Source organism: Panthera onca, chromosome B1, assembly GCF_046562875.1.
Source record: "Panthera onca isolate mPanOnc1 chromosome B1, mPanOnc1 haplotype 2, whole genome shotgun sequence".
NCBI lineage: Eukaryota > Metazoa > Chordata > Mammalia > Carnivora > Felidae > Panthera > Panthera onca.
In genome coordinates, this window is record NC_138342.1 from 192649190 (window position 1) to 192668595 (window position 19406).

At 37.5% G+C, this 19406-nt stretch overlaps 1 long non-coding RNA gene across 3 annotated transcripts in view; it reads right to left on the reverse strand.

Annotated features, from left to right (window-relative positions):
* Positions 1 to 19406, reverse strand: part of LOC132691500 (uncharacterized) — a 1565096-nt gene that overhangs the window by 796984 nt on the left and 748706 nt on the right. Inside the window, exon 7 of one of the 3 annotated variants that reach the window (XR_013554852.2) lies at positions 3425 to 3635. The exons of the other annotated variants lie outside the window; for them this stretch is intronic. This is a non-coding gene — a long non-coding RNA (uncharacterized LOC132691500). Of the gene's footprint in view, positions 1 to 3424; positions 3636 to 19406 lie in introns of those variants that run through there. 3 annotated transcript variants of the gene reach the window in all.

A 19406-nucleotide genomic window follows, 5' to 3' on the forward strand; every position in this document is an offset into this window, starting at 1 on the left:
AAGAGACAAAACAGATGAACACAAGGGAAGGGAAACAAAAAGAATATAAAAACAGGGAGGGGGACAAAACAGAAGAGACTCTTAAATATGGAGAGCAAACAGAGGGTTACTGGAGGGGGTGTGGGAGGCGGTATGGGCTAAATGGGTAAGGGGCATTAAGGAATCTACTCCTGAAATCATTGTTGCATTCCATGCTAATTTGGATGTAAATTTTTAAAATATATATAAAAAATAATAAATAAAATATATAATTTTTTACTTAAAAAACATTAACTAGGTGTAAGGAATAAAATGAAGGAGTGTTCATGCTTATACTAATTAATCATGATGCCCTCAAGCTGAACTTGGGTGTAATTGCAGAATTCTTGTCACCACAAGTTCCAGGCAGGTACCATATATTAAGTAGAATTGGTGTGTGAGATAAAAGTACTTTCTCTTCTCTTTGGAAGATACTGCAGATCGACACTTTGAAATTACTGAGTTAATATAACAGTTGTGAAAAACCTGAACCCTTTTACCATTTATTTATAAAAGTTGGGGAGATCCAGTGATGAACACAATGAGCATTCTCCTAAAGGAACTTGAAGTTGGGGAGAAGACTTGTAAATTACATGTGATAAAGTGTGTTAAGTGCTCTACTACAGACACAATGAGATGGTCAGAAGGGTGAGAAAATATGCTTAGAAGACTTCACAAAAATAAAATTAGATATGAGAAATAGTTTATTTTAGTTTTCAGAGGGAGAGAGGGGGGAAGGCAAGAGGGAGGGAGAGGGAGGGAGAGAGGACACATACATGCCTACAGAAGCCTAGTCAAAAGTAACGGCAAGACTTGTATGACATCAGGGGAGTAGTTACTTTATACTATAGCAAATGGCATGTCATGAATAGTTTTTCAGGCAGAGGAACCAACACAATCACGTTTTAATTTTAACAATTTATTCTGGCTGGCAACTTGATGAAAGATCGCTTTCCAGGGAGTAAGAACAGAGGCTGGGAGCAAGTAAGAGGTTGTAACCGTTGAGAGAAGAGATACAGTTTCCTCGTGGGCAGAAAGAGTAGGGATGAAGTAGTATGAATCAGCTAAGAAGCATTTCATTATCCTTGGAATGGAAGAAAGAGAAGAATCTAGGAAGACAAGTTAGTGCCATAAGAAACTGTGCGGTCACGAAAATAGTTAACACAGAAGGATAAAGTCTGAGATCCAGGGTAAGGGGGAGAGCATGAAAGTTCAAGTTTGGACATGACTACTTTAAGATACTAAGAACCATCCAAGGAGAGACATCAAATGGAAAAAACTGAATTGCATATTTGGACTTTGGTAGGGGTGCTGTGCCACAGAATTGCTTAAGGGAAACAATAATTTTTAGGTTAAGGAAATAACCAAAACTATATTGTCAAAAATCCCAAAAGAGAGTAGTATTTCAAGAAGCAAGAAGCGTCAATAAGGAATCGATAAGGACAAGAAAATGGTCTCTGCGGGACCTAGTAAAAATTCACCTGTCATCTTGGCCAGAGCTGCTTCTTTGGGAGTTATGGGGTGGAACCAGGCAGAGGACTGATTAAGAAATGAAAAAATCAGTGCAGTACAGCCACATACAAAGTAGGATGCTTTGTGATGAAATCTGACTCAAATTAGCTTTTCGCTCAGCTGGCTTATGATATTACATAACAGAAATTCAGAGGTCATGAAAGGTTCCAGAATCACTTAATACAGTATTTGAATGTAATAAAGGCATTTCTCTTTTCGTTCTCTTGATCTTGGCCATCTTCAGCACATCTCATCCTAAAACTGGTTTCCCCAGGGCTTGGAGACAGATTGTAGGTGCAAGTTTCCTTATTTACATTCCAGAAAGAGATAGAGAGAAGACCCCCTAACTAGCATGGACTAAAAGTCAGATCCATCAGTTTGGGGAGGCAAACAGGAAATACGTCTACCCGGACTGATAAAAATAACCAAGAAAGAAAATCAAGGTTCCGTTAAACAAGACTTACCTGAGGTTGGGTCTGGTGGCTAGTTGAACAAAATTAGGCACATCTCAGGGAAAGAGAGGGAGGGACATTATGTTGCGTAGGTAACCAAGAGCGTCCAGTGTAAACTATGCAGGAGAAGAGAGCTCCTATTACAGGCCGGGGGGTAAAGGGGAAAAATACACAGCAACTTTATAACACTGTGCTTTTGTCTTTTGTTCTTTGAACCGTTGTTTCGTGAGATGTGATCATGTTTCTATGCTCAAGGAGCATGTGAGGGAGGAAAGGTTGCTCCAAGAGAAGAGACCATAGGATCAATGAAATACAACCTCAGAGACAACAGGAACTAATTGGAATAATAGCACAAGACGAGGAGATTACAGTAAAGCTGAGGAACTGGTAGGTTGATGTGTTAGTGGTTTGGGGGTAAGTTAGGAAATCTCTCCTCCTGAAGCGGACAGAATCTTTAGTCCTGAGGGCCTTATATATTTCCTGAAAGTAGGAAGGGGCAAGAGTGATGGGCAAGTGGGTGCTAATTGGGAGTATGTAAGAAAAGTTCCCTTGTTTTGCTTCTCCTTATAATACTTCTTTTCCAACTCTAAGTCAGAGTGTCAGCGTGGTGCCCTCTGCCCCCCTGAGGTGCTCTCTGGCCCACCCTGTCTCAGGACTGCACTCTCAGGCCACTTGGGTGCTATCAGTTTTAATCCCATGCCCTTCTCTGTCTGCTTTTGAGCCTCTGACCACCCCAACTTCCTGCCCTTTTGTCTCCTTTGCTTTCCTTCTGGTGCTTTCCGCTCACATCCATATTTCTCAGCTGCCTTCTGTCATGACCTTCGACCCCATTGTCTGAGAGAAAGCTAAAGATTCCATTTGAAGACAATCAAAATAATCTTATTTTATCCAAAATAGCTTACTTCAAGGGGGAAAAAATAGAGAGAGGCAGACACTTGAGAAAATAAGGCCAAAAATGCCATGAGGATAACGCTTCTAATTTTTTGTCATGAATATATTATCAGCTAGCACTTTATGAATATTGTATTTACATTAAAGAATGGCAAGATATTTATTAATACAAATTAAAATATAAGGGTTAAAATCCAACTTCAAAATTATTTCAAAATAGTATATTTAGTAACTGTGGCTTTAGTAATTACCAAATGTTTTTATTTTTCTCATCACTTCACAACTTTGATTTATTCAAAATCCATGGTAGCCAATGCTGGCAACCTGCTCACTTACCTAAAATATTTGGCCATGGAACTGTAAACTATTTGTCTATTTTACATAGTTTTCTTTTTTTTTTTTTTTCATTTGTGAAAATACTACTATTCAGTATGACATTACAGACACAGCTTGATTCTCAGTTACATAAAGTGTTTTTGAAATAGACAAAAGAATAAATTTTGGAGTGGGCCAATTTTGCTTTCTTTTTATAGGAAATGGATATAGACGTATTCTCCTTTCAGTAGTAGCATGACCTACATAAATTGTGTGTGGCTGTGATTTTCTCATTTTCCCCCATGAGAGGGAGAAATATCCCCTCCCCCACTGCCCTCCTGCTGCCACAAAAGGGGAAAAAATGATCACAGGAGCTTTGAATACAATTTTTGTTGAGCTTGTTTTTTTCTTCACCTTAGGTGACCAGATCGATAGACAGTCCAGCAGCTGAGAAAAAAAAAAAAATCAGATGACTGGAATACAGCCAGAGGCAGTTTCTCTAGTGCAGTAACAGTCCATTCTGATATTACAAAATTTAAAATAAATGCTATCTAAGCAGATGCTTACATCTCAATAAATTTACAAAGGGAAATGCAGACATTAAAATGAGTCATAATAATACTAATGTGAGAGTCACTCCTCCAAAATATCCCATGTAATGAAATGGACTTTCCAAGACCATCAGGGTTTCCCACCATTCAAAGTTATAGGTCTTTCCAGACACTAATTAATATGTGATACCTGCCATGCAGCCAGTGCTAGTCCAGTGGACTCTACACTAAGGTGACAGCCCCATGCCTGACCTTTCACAATAAGCAGATTGTGTACCTGGGAATCAAATGGAACATCCGGCCTGAAAACCAGCTGAGCTACCCAGGTAGCCTTCCTTTCCAGTCTCCACAAGGGATACAGCTCCTGAAACTTGACTCGCTCTCACAAAGTATGAGGGGACTCATACGTCCAACCTTATTCTCCATTCCAGGGAATGTACTTACCCACTAGGCATCCGTTCATTTGAGAGCATTTGCGGAGCTCCTCCTACACTGGCTAAGGCATCAGAGAAACGAGCACACCACAAAAATCTCAGGGAGGTGCTTTAAGGCTTCCTTCTGGGACTGGAATAGGCTTCTGTATCTTAGTCTCTTGACTTTCACTAGTTTTAGAAAATTCAACTGAGTTCTTATCTTTTGTGGAAAGTCTCACTTCGCATCACTTCTCTGTCCTTCAAGAATTCTCAGAGGGGTGTCTTCCTTACATGTCTTCATGTTCTAATTGTGACAGGCCCTTTCCCAGCTGTCTCAACCACACAAACTGTCTCAGGACAAGTAAGTTGAACAAGGAGACTTTGTTTCATGCCTTCCATGACCACATCACTACCTATAGGAAATATGAGTGGCCAAGCTTTCTTATGCTTTCCACATTGAACTGAAAACCTACCTTCCTGTAAACCTACGGGTCCTTTAGAATCATGCCATCTTACCTCACATGCCTGTTTAGTTCATTTTTTTAAAAAAAGATTTCCCCAATGTATTTTGACGATTTTGGTAAATCCTTATATTCTTTTCCCGAGTATTTGAGGGCACTGAGAAAGAAAGTACTAGTTGCTGAATACCTATTACACATATTGAACTATTTAACACTCACACCCACCACATGAAATACATGCTACTAGAATCTTCATTTTATGTAAGAGGAAACTAAGGCAAAGTAAGGAACAATACCCTATTCGGAATTCACAAGAGAAAGTGGTTGTGAACAGGACTGACAGCGGGGCGATCTGATGACACAGCCTGTGTTCTCTTCACCTTTGTTATAAGTCCCTCTGCCTCCTCTGTTCTACAAAACTCTAAGTAGATTTAAATGTATATATTTATATATATAATAAACTCAAGTTGCATCCATGTCCAAGTTCATTAGGTAAAGTAGTTCCTTGAAAGCAGAAAGCAGCCCTGTGACTTGCTGATCTATACCTACAATTCTGCATGCAGGGGTTCGTCAATACCTGCCAATGACTTTTCTAGTAACCAATAGTTTTTGTCCAACATGCATTGATTTATTTGGACAAAATAAAAAACAATCTAGAAAAAGTTGACTCTTCCCAGAAATTCTTTCAGAATCCTAACTCCAGTGATTTGTATATATCATTAAGAAAGAGTCTGCTTTTAAGGATTCGAATCTGGAGACAAGTGAGCATTTAGTCAAAAGTGTAGGATTCCAAAATTCTGTAACAAAGCCTAACTTTGCATGCACTGCAAATCTTATGTCTGAACTCCCTATAATGGAAAATATATGGATTTCTCAGATGCATGATAAAGGTATTGCAAATTCACGTTGCATTGGCACACATGCCCACAATAACTGAGTTGATATTTCCTTAGGCAGAAAAGGAACATATTTTCTAATTTCTCCCATATTTAACACTGAAAGTTCTTTATTACATATGTGCATAATATAGGTATATTATACTCTATTCCTAAGGGTAGGTCTATTTAAAATTTATGTCCAATGTTACTTTGATGATCGTAAGTGGACAGTTACAGCACTTTTTTCTTGTTATAAAAAATTATTCTCAGAATATCTCCACGAAGTGGATTCATCAGATGGTTTAAAATGTTGTTAATAAGCAATTAAAGTGTCTTTTGTATTCAGATGGTGCATCTACTTGCTGAAGATATGCTCATCTGTGTGTTTCAGAATGCACGTTATATCTCCTTCATTCTTACTCCACGCACTATGCCAAAATTATTTTTCCAAAGGTGGGAAAATAAGAGATATACATATTGTCTTGAAAGAGAATTAAAAAAAAAGTTTGGTGACGTACAAGAACTGTTTTGTAAAAATTGGGACTTTTTAATCTTTAATAATCTTAATCTTAATCTTAAATCTCATTAAAAGTGTAATTGCTTGAGCGAGCCTAGATGGATCAGTCAGTTCAGCCTCTGACTCTTGGTTTCAGCTCAGGTCATGATTTCACAGTTTGTGGGTTCAAGCCTCCCATAGAGCTCTGTGCTAGCGGCACGGAGCCTTCTTGGGATTCTTTCTCTCGCTCTCTCTCTCTGTGTCTCACCCGGGCTAGTGTGCACTCTCTCTCTGTCTCAAAATAAACAAACATTAAAAAAAAAAATTGTAATTGCATGTATTATAGGTATACTTGATTTTTTTGACAAAACAAAAATAATGGAAATTTTGGTGGTGCCTGGGTGGCTTAGTTGGTTAAGCGTCTGACTCTTGATCTTGGCTCAGTTCATGATCTCATGGTTCAGGGGATTGAGCCCCATGTCGGGCTGTGTGCTGGCAGTTTGGAGCAGGCTAGGGACTCTCTCTCCCTCTCTCTTTGCCCCTCCCCTACTTGCTCTCTGTTTCTGTCTCAAAATAACTAAATAAATTAAAAAATAATAATAATAAAATTTTCAAAAGAAGAAAAATAATGGAAATATTGGCTTAAAACTTATAATGGACACAAACACAAATAAGCAGTACTGGATTTTCACCACATAAATAATTTGGGAAAATACACACTCTAGGAAGATTGTTCTATTTAAATGTTATTCTCAGTTGAATATCTAAAATTAGTCTTCTAAAACGAACATTTCATAGTATGTATTACCATTTTCAGGGGAAAAAAACTCAAATTCCATGTTTAAATGACTTAAAATGTTAAATATTAATTCACTTTGATTCTACCATAAAAAAAGTCCCAGTGTAATGAACCACTATTATTTATTTATTTCAAATGCAATTTATTAAAAATGTACTCATTGCCTTGAGGCCTTTGGGAACACACATAAAAACACAAAAATATATTAATTAAGTATATCAACAGCCCAACTCCTCATTAAAAAGAATAACAGGTTTAAATAATGCCACACCAAAAAGATATAGTCCATATTTTATGTACATAGAATTTAACTGTGATAGCTTGTTCATTATCTAGACTGTACTGAGATTCATATCAGGATTTTGTTGGATTTGGATTTTAAATTTATTTTTATTTTTATTTATTTGTTTGGTTAAGGAAGGCTAAGTCCCAAATGTCTCCTCTGCTGGTTACACACAACACATGAACTGTCAACTGGGAGCCTTCAGCTCTGTGGTGGGGGTTTCTAACAAAAAATAGTGGGAGAAGTTACCTAAACCGGGGGAAAAAAAGAAGGAGCATCAGAAGGAAAGAAAAATGTTCACGAAAATCTCTTCATGCTTCTCAATTTTGCTTAAGGCTAGCTCTGACCTAATATCATATGGGTCCCCTCACACACTATTTTTAACCCTTTTTAAGCAATAAAGCTCACTTTGCTATTCTTAAAAAAATACTAATATTAGTATATTTTAAAACAGTTTTGATGGCACCTGAGAATCTGACAATAATTATCCGGTTATTATGGATCAGAGAGGCATCATACTCAGATGACAGGCTGGGTCTATATACAGAAACCTGCCACTACTTAAAGGAAGCAGAGTAAAGGAAGGAAATGGCCAAGCGTGGCTTGTCACACATGGGATGATGAAAGCTGGGCTTGAAGGAGAATAACAGAATTATTAAATCTCAGAGTTTGTAGAAGCAATTTAAAGATCCATGATTGCAGGAATAGGTCTTATGTACTTCCAGAACATCTCTATCAAGGTGTCATCTAGCTGGTATTTGAATGTTTTGATGGTTATTAAAACGTTAGGTAACTGAAGGAACACCTCACCATCATCAGGCTCCTGGTTCTTCTCTAGTGTTATCTTTTACTGTCCTCTAACTTCCTCTGATGTGCCATACCAATCTTCTTGCTGTTCCTCAAACACACCAAGCCTCAGGGCCTTTGCACTTGCTCATCGTCTGTGTTTAGAAAATATTTATTGAACCAACGAACAGAAAGTATCACCACTTGATGGTACACGTTCAGAAATCTGGGGCTATTTTATGGTCTATCCTCCCTTTAAATGTCAGCATCTAATCAATAACAAAGCCCCACTGATTGTTCCTGTCAAGGAACACTCTACCTCACTCCACTGTTACTTGCTAGGTCAATGCCCCCACCACCTCCTGACTAAATTAATACAACTGCGTCTAACGTGCAACTTCAGGTCTAGTTTCAGTATACTTGTTTTTAATAATACAGTTAAATGATGTTTCTAAAATACAAATCTGTCCCTTCGCAAGTGCTTTTCATTTTCCTCATGTAAAATCAAAACACATGCTTCCGATTTTTTTTAATCATCAGCCTCTTGTTTACCTGATTTCTCTATCTATTCAAAATATCTGATTATAGATACTACCTCCAAAAGGCCCTTACCAATCTCCCTGAACCACACTAGATGCCCCAGCTAGGGACCTTTTAAAAACGCACTGCATTTTCTTCCATATTGAAGTTCTCATAATGCATTCTCTTTGCTTGCTTAATTTTATCTTTGCTACTAATAAGCTTGTAAGCACTCTGACGTCAAAGAACATGTCTGCCTTATCCAATAATGGGCTTCCAGAGCTGAGCAAAGTAAATATTCAATTTAATATGAATTGTTACAAGAAGGAGGAGATTCTGCCCTGACTCTCAGGATGTCACCCTCATCTTGGATTGGATATTTTGGCGTAGTTTCAACAGTAGGGTTTGCCTGTGTGGGGTCTCTGGAGGTGGTCAGCAGTAGTCTTCAAAGAGTCGATGAGGTCTGAATGACAGAATTATGCTGTTGTGCAGACCATGCAAGCACTCCTTCCATCAGCATTTCTGTACTGAGGACCAACTACCTGCCAAACACCTTTCTAGGTGCCAGACAGAGTGGTGGAAAAGGTCAGGTCCCTGCTTTCTGAGCTTCCATAATAGTTAGGGAGACAAGGAATGAGTACACACACACACACACACACACACACACATACACACACACAAAACCAAAAAAAAACCCAAAAAACAAAACAAAAAACAAGATAATTTCTGGTGAGAAAACCTGCTGTAAAGAAACTAAAACCATATATGATGAATATGGTCTCTGGGAAGGGGCCGTTTCTATACGGAACGGTCAGGGAAGGCTTTCCCTGCCTGATGAAAAAAGAGCTGGCATCTGTGACCTGGCAATATGGATCCATCCATGCAAACTTCTAAGGGGGAAGTGGTTTCTTAACAGAAACCCTCAGTGAACATAAGCTGGTGTGTTTCAGGGATAGAAAAGGTGGTGTGACTGGAACGTTGAGATATGAGGCATGGGGCCAGATTATATATAGCTCTATAGCCATTGTGACTGAGAGTCATTATATTTTAAGTCGAATGGAAAACCAATGGAGCAGAGCCATCACCTAGAAGACCAAAGTTCATCCACACAGAGTCCAATATATCTCAAAACTAATATAGTGATTCATGCGGCACACACATTTGATACTACTTCTGTTTAGTAACTCACAAATCACTATAATTAGGAGGCTGGTGAAAATACGGCCCTCTCCCCTCCCTTTTCTTTCCTTCTGTTCTTTTATTCAGTAAGCTCCAAAGTAACTAGCCCTGGGGGGAGATAAAGTGATGAATAACCTCATTCAGCTCAAAGAAACAACAACAAAAAAATCCCCAGTTGAATGGTTCACTGCAAATGGCAAAATGGTCATTGTTTAGTGGATGAGGTTTCTTCTCTTTAGTATCCAGGCAATGACTAATGATTTTCCTCCAAAGCTCCCACTTTTAAAAGAATGAATAAGCCCCCAAGGCCTCAGAGAGATAAGTATTACTTTCCTCCTGGTGGCTCAGCTAGTGACTGAGAGGAAAAAAGAACCGGGACAATATTTCAAAGCCAAGACCTATGAATGTGATCATAGATACTGTACTTCTGTACTCCCTAAATTGTTTGGTGTCCAAACAGTTTTTACACCATTCTGTGTATTTTCTGCCTTATCCATAAACTCACTCAAGCGAAGTGGGCTCGCTTCAAATACATTTCTGGGCTAACCTCACATCAGATCCCTGAATTCCCTGGGCTTTCCGGAGGACAGCCATCTCTGTGCCCCGAACCACTGCTCAGACTCCAGTGAAAGTGGATGATCGGTGCTCATGTTACAAAAACAGCAATTGTACCAAACTTAGGTATTTATTTGCATAGTTATATTTTCTAGGGACAAATTTCAAACAACAACAACAACAACTACTACTACTACAAAATAGTCACTTGCCTTTTTGAAGCAAAACAGCACATTGAATGCTAATGTAAGGTTCAATGCATCGCTTTCCTTCTCTCATCTCTATTACAAAAAATGTCATGGGTTAATATATTTATACCCCACTGAGAATTAAAGAGGAAACAAAATGCTTAGCGTTCATAATGAGGTCATGCATTAATGTAGGAAGGTCATGCCAGATCACGTATAATAGATATGGCAACATTATTTTCCCCGGTAGCCAAAGGGGACTCAACTCTATGATAGGCAATGCTTTGAGAAATGTTTATTTTTGACGTAAAAGGAAATAGAACGCGAGCATTCTGGTTGATGGAAACCATAAATAAGATTTTCCCACAAAGGACTAGAAAGCAAAAATACTCTTCTCACAAGCTGTATCACCTTGAAGTTCAAGGACCGGGTGAAGAGATCACAATATTTTGTGATGGTAGTGTAATACATTGCCCAAGTTTCATATGTTGAAATTGACTTTAGCTCTTAGGAGAAATTATCACGTACAATGAACTAAACGTTGATGCTAGAGGCATTTGAAAAATGTTATAGACAGGCAAAAACTTTAAATGGAGTCCAAGTTCATACATTTTAATCCATCAGCTAAAAATTAGCATGGGCTGTTTATAAAGTTAATCTTACTGAAAAATTTGGTTTCTAACAGGTTCCAAATTTATTTTGCAAAAAAACAACTGAGTTTGAGAATTTTAGAGGTGACAGTTTGTAAAACAGCACCTTTTACCACTCAGGATAAAAACTGAACATATTGCACTTAAAAAATATGTAACTTGAGTTCATTTGGTATTGGAATCTTTATATACTGTTTCACATCTTAAAAAACTCATTACTATAAATTGCATTACATAAATTCTAGCAAATAAAAATAGTATATTAACTATTTAAAGAAAAGTAGGGGGAGCGACTAGGTGGCTCAGTTGGTTAAGCATCCAACTTCGGCTTAGGTCATGACCTCATGGTTCATGAGTCAAGCCCCATGTGGAGCTCTGTGCTGACAGCTCAGAGCCTAGAGCCTACTTTGGATTCTGTGTCTCCCTCTGTCTCTGCCCCTCACCCACTCCTGCTCTGTCACTCACTCACTCTCTCTCTCTCTCTCAAAAATAAACATTAAAAAAAAAGAAAAAGAAAAATAGGGTTGGGACACCTAGGTGGCTCAGTCAGTTAAGCGTCCAACTTCAGTTCAGGTCGTGATCTCACGGTTTTTGAGGTTGAGCCCCGCATTGGGCTCTCTGCTGTCAGCACAGAGCTTGTTTTATATCCTCTGTTGCTTCTCTCTCTTTCCCTTTTCTACTCATGTTCTCTCTCTCTAACCATAAACATTAAAAAAACAGTAGAGTTAATGTATACAATTCTCAAAAGAAGACATGTAAATGGCCACTAAATAGACACAGCATGTTAAATATGAACAGTAATCGAAGTAATGAGTAAAGAAATTACATCAGGTCCTTTCTGTTTAATAAACTGATGAAGATTAAGAATAACTACAGTTAGTGCAGAGGTTGCTGGAATCCAAAATGTCTTCTTAATGACTACTTACAGGGCCTTCGTGCGTTGGCTGCTATTCTGGAGAGAAATTTGTGAATATTTAGCAGTTCAATTTCTAGTAATTAATCTCAATGAAGTAATGATAAAGAAATGCAAAAACACACATGAAAAAAATATACGTATCAGAATACTGTCTTTGGTAGTGAACATCTGAAAACATCTGAAGTGCCTCACAAGAAAGGATTGATTTAGACGGTGACATTATGTTTGCATACCAAAATACTACATGGCCACTAAGGCAATGTTTTATTTTGGTAGAGGTGGATAGGGACATTTTCCTTTTTAGTGTTGTTTTCTTCCAGGTAATTTAATCAACTGACCCTCCTGCCTTCTCTTTATCTGGTCACATCTCCTTATCATGGAGGAATGACTAAATCTGATTAGCGAGCTAGGGAACCAGAAAAGGGTGTAAGGACCCTGCCATTTCCTGTTGAGAATAAATTTTCCTGCAGGTAGAATTTGTTACCGTTTACAATACTTAATATTATCTGGATGGGAGCCTTGGAGAGAAATACCTACATCAGGCCATGACAATCTGTTCTGGGTAAGTATGCTGTTTCCATTGAGGTTTGGTATTAACAGGGTCCCTGATTGAACGTATAAGCCACATCTTCCAACCTAGTCTGTCTGTATCAGTATTTAAGATGAAATTTTTGCCCCTTTCGGCCAACACTTTGGTCTTACATTGCAAATGTTTAGAAACTGGACAAGAGAATTGTCCTTTATTGCCCCCAACACCACCTCAACCTCACAGAAAAATATCTAAAGTCATAGACATGTTCACAATGTATTGCTAAGTAGGGAAAAAACAAAAACAAAAAGAGATCCATACTCTATAGAATATACAGTGCTATGCAAAATATTTTAACAATATTTATCTCTGCTTACAGATTGAGTGCTTCGTATTTAGGTTCTTGTATTTTAGTTTCCATGTATTTTCAGGGTTTTCTCCAATTAGTTTGTGTTATTTTTCTAACTAGACTTATTTTTTTAAAGTTTTTACTTGCTTATTTTGAGAGAGAATGAGCAGAGGACAGGCAGAGAGAGGGAGAGAGAGAATCCCAAGCAGGTTCTGAGCTGTCAGCACAGAGTCCAACGTGGGGCTTGAACTCACAAACAGGATCATGACCTGTTCTGAAATCAAGAGTTGGATGCTTAAGCCACTAAGCCACCCAGGTGCCCCTATTATTCTAATTAGACTTAAACTATTGTTTTCATGAGATGCTGTAGAATTCTGGAATTTTCTTCCAAAACAGGTATTGTACAAAGAAAAGGAACACGTCTGTATGTAGTGACCGCTCTGATACTGTATGAAGACAAGGTACTGAGTTAGATGAACTCACTAGTCCATCCTGGAACCATACACAATCACTACATATTGGATAACTTGGTGAGAACATCATTACTGAAGTTTAAATTGCTTTCCCTGGCAGGGCACTCGGGTGGCTCATTCTTAGGTTAAGTGAACTACTTTGGCTCAGGGCACGATCTTGTGGTCCATGAGTTCAAGTCCTGTGTCGGGCTCTTGCTGACAGCTCGGAGCCTGGAGCTTGCTCTGGATTCTGTGTCTCCCTCTTTCTCTATCCCTCCCCCACTCATGCTGTGTCTCTCTCTCTCTCTCTGTCAAAAGTAAATAAACATTAAAAAAATTAAAGAAAATAAACTGCTTTCTCTAACAATTTACCACGGAAAAAGTGAACAGCTATGTGAGATTTTAAGTATCTTACCAGAGCTATAGGAGATGGTCTTTCTGTAGTCAGATTTACCCAAGGGTTGTTCCCTTTGCATATATGGATATTCAGAAGTTCAATGGAATGCTTCAGATTTGTGTTAAAGGATAGAGATTCTTCTCCAAAAAGCCATTTTTTTAGAAATACATTTTGTTCATTAGCCATTTGAAAAGACATTGAATGTTAACATTTATTTTTTCTTTCATGCATGTATGCATGAAATTTTATAGTATGGTCATAACCCCAGACTGAAAAGTTCTAAATTACTCCTCGGGAAGAGTTTTTTCCCCATTCTGCTCAACCTGCTCTGTCTAGTAATATGCTTTCAGAAATACACATTTGTAACAAATTTAAATTTCGATAACTCTGGGTATACACGTCAAAAACAAATTATGAGCATATCAAAGCATAATTAGCAAAGTTTAAAAACAGCACATCTTAAAATCTTCAGGCTTCCAGAAAACTACCATATTTTATGATAGAATCAATCCAATTTCCCAGTTTATTGAGGAATATTCATTTGCTGCTGCATGATTTCTAAAACTGTATTCACAATCCTAGACCTGTGCCCTTCAACCAAGTTTAGCCGTGAGGAATAAATAGCAATTCAACATGCTTGTTTCCATAATACTCTTATTCATAGAAATGGGAATTCAAACTTTAAGAAATAAACATATTGCATAGTAACACTTACAACTTTTTTCCTGAGAAATATGAAGGGAGTCTAATGCAGTTTCTTATTAGAATAATGGAGTTTTATATTTGTGGTCAGTATCCGGTCCCTTAACATGTTCCAGAAGCCTATGTGATACCTTTCCAGTTTACACTATATATGAGCAATACCAATGCATATGCACTCAAATACACAATTAAAAATTTCACCAGTTAGACTGGGTCCCTCTGCCTTTTGAACAAAGTAGACTTCAGGACTAATCACACAGCTGCACAGATTGCCCACAGAACAGATCCAGAGCACAACTCCAGGGGGCTCCACTCATATAACATATAGGGTGGATCGTATTCCCAATGAGTCATTGCTGTGTCTCCTCACGTGTACCGGTTGCCAGATTTATCCCAAGAGACTGAAAGTTTACAGTTCAAAACCAGCACAGCCCAAGGCCAGGAGAAGGAACTTCAAAGGTAAGAGTAGTCATATATGCCCAAAGAGATCTTAGAATGTGAAAGAGTGATTGAGATCCCCACCCTTCCTGACAGGGAAGTCCCTCACTTGAAACAGAATACTAGTAGACAGTGTAGTCATTAAGGAACTCATCTAGTCAGAGGACACAAGGAAAAGAGGAAAACAGAGAACAGGCATGAATTGAGTGCTCCTCTGGGTTGAGTGATATTGCAGGTGATGTACATTTTGTTTTCCTAAAAACCTTACAACAACTTTATTCAAGTAGATTAGTTCTGTGGCTAGGATAATAATGGAAATAAGAAAGTTATTATTAAGCAATGCAAAGACAGAAAATATAAAAAGAGAAAGAGCCAGCAAATAGAAAAACAAAAACCAAAGTCCCTATCACTAAACCAGCAAGTAAGTGGATTTATCTGGCATTAATATGAGTCCGGATTGGTCAAAGGAGATAAGTTCTATCTCGTTCTTAACTCTTTCCAATCCCGGCAGTGTGAAAAAATCCAAACTTCCCCAAAACAACATAAACAGTTGCCTTTTCACTAATGGGGATATGCACATTAGTTTAATTTTGCTTTGTTGAAATATTTGTAGACATTCATTTTGATATATAATTAAAAGTAGATAACAAAGGAAGAAACAGTAACTCTTGCCTTATTTCTGCATTATTTTTTGCCATGGGGCCTAATATTTGAGGTTAAGAGAGTAACAGCACAGAACCATAGTCCGTTCATTCTTTCTGGAAGCAAGGCTAACCAGGGATCAAAGTGCAGAAAACGAAAAAGACTGCCTGCTTAATTTCTATAGTCTCCTTATGTTCTAAAGGATATTAAACTGCCCAAACACCTTCATAGTATCTCCCTTTTACATCTAACTCCACTTGGGTAGATTATTCTTAGGAAAATTTAGTTAGCCAAGAAAACAGATGGGTATGGTGTAATTCCTTCTATCTGCACTTTCCCTCAGGTTTTTAATGACTTTAAATATAAATGCATTACAATTATTTATTACTAATAGATTAGAGGTGTCAGTATGGTTCAATTCATAGCAATCTTATACTTTTCAAATGTTTTGGGAACTGGGCTTCTTCTCAATGCTGACAGTGCACAGGGTTGCTTTCTGGGGGACTATCTTCCTTAGGAGTACTTTTCGTTATGTTTATCATGTTAAAAAATGCAGGTACCATCTGCTCTTGCCTTGTAGTTGTTTACACTGTTTAGAACCTCAGGTCATAATGAGAATAACTATGGTGTGCTTCCAATAGCTAATTTCATCTGCAAATAATTAGCTTTGCAGCCCTGTCTTTTTGCCCTACAACGATGGCAATGAACACAAAACGACCTGTAAAAACAAGATGTTTTCTAGGACATATAAACACTTCAGACTCTCCAAGTGATTGGATGTAGTAATAGAAAAATAGTTATTATTTGACCCCTCAGTGTCATACATATGCATACACAACACAAGTAAAATCTTTATGATTCATTTAGACCACATGATGTTAGACAAATACTTGCACTTACAGACATTCTATTTAATCTTTCTTCCAAAATAACTGAAGACAAGGAACAGACATAGGTCAAAAGACACAGTGTACAGACATGATAATTAGTCTATGACTGCAAATTCATCCCATAAGAAATAAAATTATTTTAAGTATAGTTTTATAGAAGCTATAGAGACTGTAACATTCTTCTTAGTAGCTAAACAATGCAAATGGGCAATAATAAACAGTAGGATGTGGAAAATGTTATGTCAAAAATTAAACGTACTCTAACTGGTTTTTAACCTCGGATCCACAAATATCCTAAAATTACATGCAAAATTTTGAAGATTTTGTGCACTTGCACATTTCTAAGAAAGGGCCCATCCAGACGTTTATCAGTGTGCCAAAAGGTCTACTCTCAAAGCGTAGAAATACAACACATTTTAATAAAATATTGTTTTATTTAATTATTCAGCCATTTTAAAGTTTGTTTAAAATAAAGTACTATTTAAATACACCAGGTACAGGAGACTATTCATAAAACATCTGTCTTTTTTTAAAAAAGAATGGTCAACCACAAGGCAACATAGGGAATTTTAATAAAGGGAGATTGTTCTAAGTGTTCAAACTGTTAGAAAAATAGACCAAATAAAGGCAGAGCTGAACATTCGTCACGTGAATACTTCTCAGCAAGAAATCTGCATCGAGTTCATAACTTTGGTGCCGTAATGTTTGATTCTTGTGTTTTCAATAACAACAGGTTTGATTATATTATGTTGTCTCTGAAAAACTCCTGCACAGATATTAGGCCAATAACTTTAGATATATCATTGTATATATATAAATTGTTGCATAAATAAACAGTCTGAAATGGAGTGGCTAATTTCCCTTTGTTGCCAACACTGTTTCTGTGGATGTTAAGTTTATTTCATGCCCATCAGTTAAATGATTCTGTTGCTCTGTCCACATTCTTAACGTTTACAGATTTGGTAGATTCCCTTTGTATTAACAAAGAGAAAATGATATCAAGTCTCTGCACTCCAAGTGAAGATGATATTTTGTGTAACCATACATATTTCTTTGAAGAGAAAAAAATTTTAAGCATCTATAAGTAACAAGCTTACCTGAGGGCTAAAAGGAGGAATAAGGTTAAGAGACAGAGTAGCATCACACTTTTATTACGGCTTCACCCTTCCTGATAGGTGTAAGAACCAATACTCTGTCTATATTCAGGACAATGCTATCAGATACTTCAGTGAGAAAAAGGTAACTGACAGAACAGCTTAAGTATCCATCCTTGTTAAACGCATTCTTGCCCATTCTCTGAATCATCTCCTGTCCTCCTGTTTGCCAGAGGAGCACCTTCTTTATTATTAAAGCCCCTAAGGTATGTTGTTGTGATTATATAACTCATTTCTCTCTTCCAATATTGTCTGTTACACTAAATGATATTCAAAGAAAGAATGTGAACCCCCTAACCCAGCTGGCTTTTGGTCTGGTGCCACACAGTGTCATGGAATTTACTTACAACCACCTGGTAAGACCTCGAATAAGAAGAAGTTTGAGTACAGGTTGAAACCCAAGTTTAAAAGAGTGTTTTCACATAGAGATGTGGATAGACATCTGTATCACAAAATGCTATGGATCTTCAAAAATGTATTCCATACCATTTATAACTATGGACAACCAACAATTAAATTTTGTAGAATTTTAGAACCTTAATAGTTGCCTTAAATTTCTGTAGTCCAAGGTTTCCCAAAGCGTGTTTCATTAAAAAATGCCCCATAGGGCTGGGGTAGGCAGAGGAGTGAAAAAAAAAAAAAAAAAATAAGTAGGTCACAAGCAGAAAGGATATAGTTTCCTAGGTTATATATATTAGTCTTCCCCATCAGATTTTCTTTTATTAAAGAATTTTACAGCCAATAACATGCACTGCTTTGTTCTAATTTCTTACACAGATGAGGCATGAAGAAGTTAAACAGTATACCCAAAGTCACATTGCCTAGATTGCAGAAGAACTTTTTCAAAAAGTTAACATTTTCAAATCAGTTAATATTGGATTCAGTGGCCTTATTTATCTTTTGGACATTTATCTATTTTCATTTTTGTACACTGAAATTTATTCATTGCTCAGTTAAAATACTGAGTTAGAAGTTAACATCATGTTGTTCCAGTAGCTTGTACCTAAGACCTTACTCATAAAGTGCAAAGTATAATATGCATGGAATCCTGTGCTCGTTTGCTAGACTTAGAAGAGGAAATAAAAGAAAATAGGGACTCTTTCAGCCACAGGGAACATCACCCTTTAACACTTGCACAAGCCTCCCTGCAAGCATCTCTGGATTTTGACTCTACTGCTTTCTATGATTCCCCAGATCTTGCTGGAAGATTTTAATTTACATAAGCTGGCCAAATATTTGATGGGTTCCCTGTGAGTTTACAGAGCTTGATCCCAAGAATCAAGATGGAAACGAACAGCAGTGTGCCCTATGTTAAGGAGAAAGAAGACACGTAGGAAATAGAAAGTATTTCAAAGGATACAGTTCAATGTCTGCTTATTAAATCATGTATGATGGGCGGGTACTGGTAAAATGGGTAAGTTCAGCAGGACTATACAATAAGCAGAGTTACCCTAAATGATAAGACAATGGTGTTAAGCATGCCTCTACTTGAAGTTCTGAACTATTTTAAGTATCTCATCACTGTGGATCTTCCTTCCAGAAAAGTATATGACTGCACAAGTGCACAGGTGTGTTTCAGTGGAAAGTCCCAACAGAATTACAACTGTGTGTTTTTAATCATCACCAACTCTGAAAAGACTTGGGACCCAGATCCCTGGGAGGCAAATGCTAACTCACTGTAAACATTATCTGAGCGCTGTCTGGATGTCAAGTACAATGGAAACCACTTGGCAAGCATTCTTTCATTCCATCTTTACAATAACCTTAATTTAAGTCCTATTTTCATCCCATCATACAAAGGAGGAAATTGGAGTTAAAAACACTTGAATAACTTGCCCAATGTCACAAAGTCTGAGTAACGGAGTAGGAAGTCAGTCCTGGTCTGCCTGGTAGAAACACAATCTTAAAGCTAATGCACTTAAATTTATCAACTATTTAAAGAAGGAGTCTTTTGTTAATGTGTGGAGACATCTAAAACAATGGCCTTTGTT